Genomic DNA, 8,724 nt, shown 5'->3' with positions numbered 1-8,724 from the left:
TTAAACCTGGCATGTCAATAGTCACACTTAATGTGAATGGACTAAATGCACTGATTAAGAGAAAAAGATTAGCAAAGAACACCAAGACCGCCAATATATTACCTACAAGAGACATATCTAAGAAATGAGGAAAAGGACTAAAAATCAAAGTCTGGAAAAAAAATATCAAGCAAATAGCCCCCACAAGAAAAGCAGGAGTGGCAATACTAATCTCTGATAAAACTGACTTCAGGATGAAAACCACCATAAAAGATAAGGAGGAGCACTATATAATGATTAAAAAGGTACAATAGACCAAGGAGACATATCATTGGTCAAAAAGTGTGCACTAAATTATAGACCTGCAAAATACAGTACATTAAAAAAAATCACAATGACCAAGTGGGATTCATAACAGGTATGCAAGGATGGTTCAAGTTAAGAAAAACAGTCATTGTAATTAATCACATTAACAAAGCAAAGAACAAGAACCACGTGATCCTTTCAGTTGATACAGAAAAAGTCTTCAGCAAAATCTAACACTCCTTCCTAATTAAAACACTCAGGAAAATAGAAATAGAAAATAATTTCTTCAACATAGTGAAAAGTATGCAAAACCAGAGCTAACATCATTCTTAATGGATAAAGACTAAAAGCACTCCCCTTGTGGACAAGCACCAGGCAAGGATGTCCACTTTCACCGCTTTTCTTCAGTTGTGTATTAGAAGTACTTACTATGACAATTTGACAGAAGAAGTAAAAAGAGGCATCCAAATTGGCAAAGAGGTGGTAAAACTGTTGCTATATGCAGATGTTATGATAGTGTACAGAGAAAACCCCAAGAACTCAATCAAAAAATCCCCTGTTAGACATAGTTGACCAGTTTAGAAAAGTGGCAGGATACAAGATCAATATATAAAAATCAGTTGAATTCCTCTATAACACAGGAGACACAGAAAAGGAAATACCATTTATAATATCCAACCGCAAGTTGAGATGCTTGATAGTAAATCTATCTAGAGACAAAAAAGACCTTTGTAAAAAATGCAACAATGAATGGAAATCCAAAATCTCTGTAAATGTTCACTAAAATTAATAAAATAAAAAAAGACCTTTGTAAAGAAAACAACAAAGCCCTAATGTGAGAAACAATAATAGATCTAAATAAATTTGGAAATGTTCCCTGTTCATGGATAGAAAGACTCAATATAGAGAAAATGATTATCCTACCAAAAGCAATCTACAGGTTTAATGCAATTCCAACACAGTTACCAAATTAATTGTTTTTATTTGAAATGGAGAGAGACCTCAAATAAGCAAAGCACACATGAAAAATAAGGACAGGAGTGTGGGTGTTGATGTTCTTCTTCAGACACCTTTTGCGCTCGAAGTGAAGCGATCTCTGGAGGAGTCCGGAGGATTCTAATATTTGGTGCGATGACTTCTTCAGCTTGCCAAGATGGCGATGCAAGTGGCCAAGAGGGCGAACATTCGCCTTCCACCTGAAGTAAACCGGATTTTGTAGATAAGAAATTTGCCTTACAAAATCACAGCTGAAGAAATGTATAATATATTTGGGAAATATGGACCTATTCGTCAAATCAGAGAGGGGAATACACCTGAAACTAGAGGAACAGTTATGTAGTCTATGAAGACATCTTTGATGCCAAGAATGCGTGTGATCACCTGTTGGGATTCAGTGTTTGTAACAGATACCTAGTGGTTTTATACTATAATGCCAACAGGGCATTTCAGAAGATGGACACAAAGAAGGAGGAGGAGCAGCTGAAGCTCCTGAAGGAGAAATAGCATCAACACAGATCCACCAAAATAAACACTGTTTTCTTCATTTTCATTTTGGACTTAAACCTTTGAATTTCTGCCGCCACCACTTTTTAAAAAATATAATTAATACTAAATATTGTGATTTTTTTGTATCTGATATTCATAATTACCTGCTTAAAACATTGCTATGTTATTAAAAATGTTAATAAATTGTAGCTTTTTGTAAAACAAACTAACAAAAAGGACAAAGGAGGCATAGCATTTTTTTACCTCAAAACCTACCTCAAAACTGTTGATCCAGAACCAGCCCGTAGCTCATACTCTGGAGGGTTTTAGAAATCTGTTATACAGCTGTAATAACCAAAACAGCATGGGACTAGTACAATGGTAGACGCATAGATCAATGGGACAGACTCAAGATTCCAGAAATTAACCAATCTACCTATGGTCAGATAGTGTTTAACAAGGAAACAAAGTCTTTCAAATGGGGAAATGACAACCTCTTCAATAAACAGTGCTGGCAAAACTGGACTTCTACCTGCAGAAAGCTGAAATAGGATCCACATCTCACAATGTACACAAAAATCAACTAAAGGGGATCAGAGAACTGCAAAGCCCTAAATGATAAACATCATAAGAGACAATATGGGATGACATTTAGAAGGCCTAGCCTATGGTATAATTAGACTGACAAAAAAAGCCAGAAATGCACAACCAGGAAAGATAACATTGATAAATGGGACCTCTTAAAGATTAAGTCCCTGTGTGCATCAAAAACTTTAATCTGTAGGATAAAAAGAAAACCTAATAACTGGGGAAAAAACATTTGGCAATGCCTCTTAGATAAGGGTCTCATAATGGTCTAGTGGTAAGAAGCTGTGTTGCAATCTCGAAGACACTCAGTTAGAATCCAACAGCTGCTCCATGGGAGAAAGATGGGCAATCTCTTCCTGCGTGATTAACTGCCTCTGGAAATTCACTGGAGGGTCAGCTATGGGTCAGTTCTGACTTGTCAGCACACAAAAACAATGAAAATTTGTGGAATACTACAAGGCCTCCACAAGAAAAAGACAACCCAATTACAAAATGGTTGATAGACATGGAAAGACTATTCTTTCTATTTTTAAATGAATTAATTTCAATGGAAGTTTACAGAGACTTTGGATTTCCATTCATTCATTGTTGCAATTTTTCCCTGCCCAACCTCCCCGCCCCCAGTTCTTTCTTCTCTTTGAAAAGTAAAAGAAAAATTCGTTCATTGTTTTACAATCCCTCCCCTCAAGTTCATTCCACTATGCAGTCTATGGAAAGATTTTTCACATAGAAAAACATTCAGATGGCCAACAGACACATGAAGAAATGTTCTAAATCACTGACAGTAAGAAAGATGCAAATCAAAGCCACAATGAAATGTCAGCTCAACCCAGTAGCAGTGGCAAAGTTTAATATCACGGCAAACAACAAATGATGAAGATGTGGAGATATTGGAACTCTCATACACTGTGGGCAGGATACACCACTCTGGAAGGTAGTTTGGAAATTCCTCAAAAAGCTGAGCATAGAAATTCCATGTGGCCTATGTGTTCTTGTACTAAGAATATGCCCCAAGGAAAATCGAACTGAGACAAATAGCATCATTCACAATAGCAGAAAAATGGAAACAGCTCAATAGTCTCTCAACAAATGAATAGACTGAGAAATTGTGGTACATTCATCCAATGGAATACTATGCAGCTCCTAGTAGCAATGATTTTGAAAATACAAAATAGTATGGGAGAGGCTGAAGAGCATTATGTTGAGTGAACTAACTCACAAATACTGCATAAATTCATTATTATAAAAATAAAAAGATAACTGGTAAGATATGTACAAAAGCCCAAAGGGAGAAGGAGAGGGGGACTGGGTGGGAGGTCATGGGGCAATCATGAGGTTGCAGAGGGAGGGGGTGAAGGAATTAGGAAGGATCCAGTGGGGACCAGAAAAGGCAGGGTAATGGTGGACATGGATCAATTGTGATTAAGTTTATGAGATACAGTGTATGGGATTGATCATATGAAACACAATGTGAATAGAAGAATGTGTAGAATACAGTGCATATAAACCCAAAACATTGTACATGAATTTTGTATGCAAACAAATAAAAAATAAAAAGATTTAAAAAATATTATAATGAAATGTACAAAGAGCAGGTGTTATAAAATCAAAAGAGGAACACTTTGCTCATCATTTCTCAATCTGAAAGAACTAGAAAAATTCAAGAAGCTGCCCTGCAATCCAAAAGATACATGGTTCGAATCAAACAGCTGCTCCAGAGGAGAAGGATGGACAACTTCCCTCCTCCTGTGAGATTTACTGCCTCTGAAAACCTGCTGGAGAGTTGGCTAGAAGTCAGTTCTGAATCGACAATACACAACAACAACAACAACAACAGTTGCAATACTGATGGATTCTATGGGCAAAATCTTGACTGATCCAGGAAGCATCAAAAGATGGATAGAAGATAGTCACTGTATCAGAAAGAACTGATTCTATTTACTGCCATGTAAAGCAGTTATTTTTCTGACAGCTGCTGTTTATCATCTCCTTATTTACGTCAACTGAAACTCTTCCTCCCTCTTGCCAGTTTTTCAGGACTTTTAGAGTGCAATAGATCCACTCAGGATAGCAGTAAATATTAATACACAGTTAAAGAAATTAGAAAGCCAAGATCCCATTTTAGGAGAAATTATTTCTGATAGAAGAATTTACTTTTTCGTTACTGTATACATGAGAATATTTAGGAAGTGACAAAAAGAAATAAGAGGAAAGGAGAAAACTCTAAAACTTTCATATTATGAAACACTGTAGTTATTAATACTCTACAATTTTTTCTTTAGTCTATTTTTATTATGCTTTTAAGGATGCGCTGGTAACCTGGTGGTAAGAATTTGTGCTGCATTCCTGAAGGCATGTGGTTCAAATGCACTAGCTGCTCCATGGGGGAATCTGAAAACCTGTTAGAGGATCAGCTATGGTTTGGTTCTGACTTGATAGCAAACAATAACGACAGGGATCTTTTTGTTTGCTTGTTAAAATGTATAATTTTTTCCCCATATAGCTCACATATATAATTCTGTATTCTGCTTTTCTACCCAGTGATATAATAAAAGTATTTTTTACAATAAAGACAAAAAGAATGGATTGACACGGAACCATTTCAGGAAGTAGCTTATGATCAAGAACTAGTGGTAATGTACCAAGAATTTAAGGGACACTGAAGGCATTAGCAAAAAAAATAAGGCCCCAGGAATTGATGCGATACCAACTGTCAATTTTCAATGACAGTGTAGAATTGCACCATTGAGTTTCTGAGGCTGGAAATCTTAATGGGAATAGATAGATCTTTCTCCCCCGAGAGGGACTTTGAACCACCAGCTGGTTTTTCTGCTGAAAATTGTTCTCTGCATGAAAGTTTAAGGAGCAGTTGGTTTTCCACCCAGTCATTTATGCAGATTTGTGTGTATGACATTAATGACAGTCCCCATATTGTAACCACACGCTTTCCACTTCCTTCCTCCCATTATTTCCTTTGTTCTTTCTATCCTAACCTTTCTGGCCTCCTGCACTATCTCCCTAGGTAAGTACTGCTCTTTATTATCTTGTGTAATGGATTGTTCTAGGGAGTGTGCACCCCATGGTGTTACTTTTTGAAGGAAAGTTGAGTTAAGGGTGTGTGTGTGTATGTGTGTGTGTGTGTGTGTGTGTGTGTGAGAGAGAGAGAGAGAGAGAGAGAGAGAGCGAGCGAGCACACTTTGTTTTAGGCTCAGATGATTCTTGAGGGTCCTAGTCTAGGGGTCCACCAGCTGCTATTAAAGCAGTAAGCCCAGTTCCTTTCTTTTGTGGTTTTGAATTTAATTCTACATTTTTTGCCTGTTCTGTCCAGCAGTGGCAACTGAACACCATCCAATTCTGGTCTCAGGAAAGTGGAGATTGAAGTTCAAGGTCCCAACAAACCTATATATGGACATGGGTATAAGTCTCTTTCACTTGTCTCCATCTGTTTGTATTACCTGTCTACCTATGTACCCACTTGTAGATTAATGCCTGCGACTCGACAGCACTTAACAACAATAACATCAAGAGAGAGAGAGAGAGAGAGAGAGAGAGAGAGAGAGAGAGATCAGCTGGCCCAGTGAAGAGAAAACGATGTGACCAAGACAAAGGTGGGTGACTTTTAGTTTGTGGCCCTCTGGCCAGTCTTTCGCTGTTTTTGTTCAGACATTCCTCTAGGTCGTATAGCCCTGGTGTACAAGTTGCTGTCCCGCGGTCACTTGTGGTTGCTGTGAGTCTGAACACTGTGACACGGATGTGTCAAATGCGTTAATAGTTGGTGGAGCTCCACTTCCATAATAGCTTGCCTCCGGAAACCCTATGTACCTGGAGAGAGGATGAAAGGCACCCAAGCCTCAAGGACTCTCCTTTATAGGGTCACTATGAGTCTCCTGCAACTCGATGGTACTTAACAACAACAACAACATTACTGATAATGCAGGCTGAGGTCACAGAAATGTTCACCTTTGATGGCTGTATCTCTTTTTCACCTCTCCATGTCTTCTCTTTCTCCAGTGACATTGCACTTGCCATACCTTACTGCAACAGGCAGTGTTGCAGTGGATAGAGAGAGGATTGAAACTGTCAACAGCTTCATCTTGCTTGGATCCACAATTAACACCCTTGATACCAGAAGTCAGGAAATAAGGAGAGGCATTGTACTAGGAAAATCTGCAGTTAGGAACCTCTCCAAATTATTGAGGAGTAATGATGTCAGTTTGAGGACTAAGATCCATCTGATTCAGGCCATGGTCTTTCTGGTTACTTTCTATTCATCAAAGAGCTGGACAATAAATAAGGATAATAGAAAAACAATTGACACCTTTGAGCTGTGGTGTTGGAGAAGAGCACTGAACATTCCATGGGCGCCCAAGAGAATGAACAGATATGTCTTGGAGAGGGTGCAGCCTGAGTGCTCTTTGGAGGCAGGAATATTGAGGCTTCACCTCACATATTTTGGACATGTTGCTTGGAGTGGCGATTCCTTGGAGAAGGACATGATGCTGGGAAGGGTGAAGGGTTAGTGAAGGAGAGGAAGACCCTCAGCCAGGTGGATGGACATGGTGACTGCTGCAGTGGGCTCTTGTGTGTCAGGAAGATGTGTGTGAAGATGGTGCAGGATAGAATAGGGTTCAGATCTTTTATTCCAAGGGTCACTGTGACGTGTACTTGACTCAAAAGCACCTAACAACAACAATAACAGTAGCTAATGATTTTGAACATTTCTTCAAGCCATCTGAATGTCTTATTTGGTAAAATATCTTTTAACATCCTCTGCCTAATTTTTAAAAATTTTGTTTATTATATTAAATAAAATTTTTATTTTATACTGATTTACTTACAAAGTTCACATACATTATTTTTCACATAGAATTTTCTCTCTTTTATCCACCCCTTCCTTCACCCATTAAATTGTGGCCTTATGATTAATTACCCCCCTCTCCTGCCCATCCTCACCTCTCTGCTCTCCCCTCCCCTCCTTGGATCCTCATACATGTTCTACAACAAGGGTTTTATATAGTTATTTGTCCTTACGAGACTGAGTTCATTTACCATAATGCTCTCCAGTCCCTCCCAAGCTAATTTGCAAAATCATTGCTCATGTGTGCTGTGTAGTATTCCATCGTTTAAATGTACCATAATTTTTCAATCCGTTAAATTGTGATTATTTCCATGCTCTTGTGATGGTGGATAGTGCTGCTATGAGTGTACAAGTCTCTGTTTTTACCTCAGTTCTCATTTTCTCAGAAAGGGACACCATGCTGGGTAGAATAGAGGGACAGCGCAGGAGGGGAAGACCCTCTATGAGGTGGATTGATTCAGTGACTGGCGTAATCGGGATGGGTGTGTCTGAGGCAATGAGATTGGCACAGGTTAGAGCAGGGTTTAGGGCTGTTGTACATAGGGTCACTATGAGTCGCAAACTACTCGATGGCACATAACAACAACAACAACAACAACAACAACAACAACAACAACAACAACAACATATTCCAAGCAATGTAATAGCTGGGTAATTTAGAATTTCTATGTTCAGCTTTTTGAAGAATGCCAAACTGCTTTCCAGAGTGGTTGTACCATTTTACAATCCCACCAACAATCTTTAAGGGTTCCCCTCTCGCCGCATCCTGAACATTTATTACTCGCTGTCCTGTTCAACTTAGTCACTGCTGCTGGAGTGAGATGGTTTCTCTTCGTGGTTTTGACTTGCATCTCTTATTAGTAGTGATTTTGGACATTTCTTCATGTGTCTGTTGGCCATCTGAATATCTTCCTCTGTGAAAAGTCTTTTCATGTCTTTTGCCCATTTTGTAATTGTGTGATCAGTCTTTTTCTTGTAGAGTCCCTGAAGGATTCTGTAAACATTTGATATAAAACCCTTATCTGAAATGATATTGTCAAATGTTTGTTCCCAGTCAGTAGGTGATCTTTTCGCTCTGTTGGAAAAAGTTTTTGATGCACACAGGGTTTTAATCTGTAGAAGGTCCCATTCATCAATTTTATCCTCTCCAGATTGTGCATTTCTGTCTGTATTTGGCAGTCTCTGTAGAACATAGACTAGGCCATCTAAGCTTAATCCCAGTTTGTCTCTGATGAACTTTATGGATTTGGGCTTTACTCCCATGTCTCTGATCCACTTTGAGTTGATTTTTGTATATGGTGTGAGATGTGGATCCTGTTTCAGCTTTCTGCTGGTAGCAGTCCAGTCTTGACAACACCATTTGTTGAAGAGGTTGTCATTTCCCCGTTTGATAGGTTTTATTTCCTTGTCTATTATCTGACATACTTTGGACATGTTGTAAGGAGAGACAGGTTTTTAGAGAGGGACATCATGCTGGATAGAGTGGAGGGACAGCGCAGGAGGGGAAG

At 38.7% G+C, this 8,724-nt stretch overlaps 1 pseudogene; it reads left to right on the top strand.

Moving 5' to 3' along the window:
- The first annotated feature begins 1,438 nt into the window (after positions 1-1,438).
- On the top strand, positions 1,439-1,813 carry LOC102855398 (annotated as a pseudogene).
- Positions 1,814-8,724: the final 6,911 nt, after the last annotated feature.

Source organism: Elephantulus edwardii, unplaced genomic scaffold (assembly GCF_000299155.1).
Source record: "Elephantulus edwardii isolate Elephantulus edwardi_28Jun2011 unplaced genomic scaffold, EleEdw1.0 scaffold00152, whole genome shotgun sequence".
NCBI classification, from domain to species: Eukaryota; Metazoa; Chordata; class Mammalia; order Macroscelidea; family Macroscelididae; genus Elephantulus; species Elephantulus edwardii.
This window is presented reverse-complemented; position numbering and strand designations above follow the sequence as displayed.